Consider the following 584-nt stretch of genomic DNA (forward strand, 5'->3'; position numbering starts at 1 on the left):
GAGAGCACAGAACTTGGATAAAGTCCAGAATGCAGTCCAAACGCTCACACACGTGTGTGGACATACTCATATCCACACACACTTTTTCTCTCTCTGACGTATACACCTACAACCAGACAAATACTCAAACACTGACACTCTTGCAAGAGTCCCAAATACGTGAACATTCACACAGACACATGCACACACACTCACTTTGAGGTGATAAATAAAGCAGTGCCAGCTCAGCAGCAGCCCTTTGCCATGTCAGGCTTTACCCGTGTCGAGTTCAATCCAGGGGAGTGGTTCAGTCAGGTCTCACGAGACCAATCTAATCTTAGACCCACAACACGAGCGCACGCACACAGACTTTTTCATCTTTCCTTTACATGCAATGACTTTTCTTTTTCTTCAGCTGAGCCAACTGTCAAAACATAAAATAAAATTTACTTGATCAAATCCTTCAAAGTAAAATAACAATGCTGTCACAGCTACACCTTTTGGCTTTCTCACAAAGTGAAGACGGCATCTTTTTACACTTCAATTTATTTGACAGAATAAAAGTGAAAGAAGGGGAATAAAAGCAATGATGTAAGCGTTGAATA

The 584-nt window shown here is 41.4% G+C and overlaps 1 protein-coding gene across 1 annotated transcript in view; it reads right to left on the reverse strand.

Annotated features, from left to right (window-relative positions):
- The window catches only part of si (sucrase-isomaltase), a 71,506-nt gene extending 71,244 nt beyond the window's left edge, over nt 1–262 (reverse strand). Inside the window, exon 1 of the mRNA XM_029517793.1 lies at nt 196–262. The gene's annotated coding sequence lies outside the window, so the exon portion shown is untranslated. The remainder of the gene's footprint in view (nt 1–195) is intronic.
- Nucleotides 263–584: the final 322 nt, after the last annotated feature.

Source organism: Echeneis naucrates, chromosome 13 (assembly GCF_900963305.1).
Source record: "Echeneis naucrates chromosome 13, fEcheNa1.1, whole genome shotgun sequence".
In the NCBI taxonomy this organism is placed as follows: domain Eukaryota; kingdom Metazoa; phylum Chordata; class Actinopteri; order Carangiformes; family Echeneidae; genus Echeneis; species Echeneis naucrates.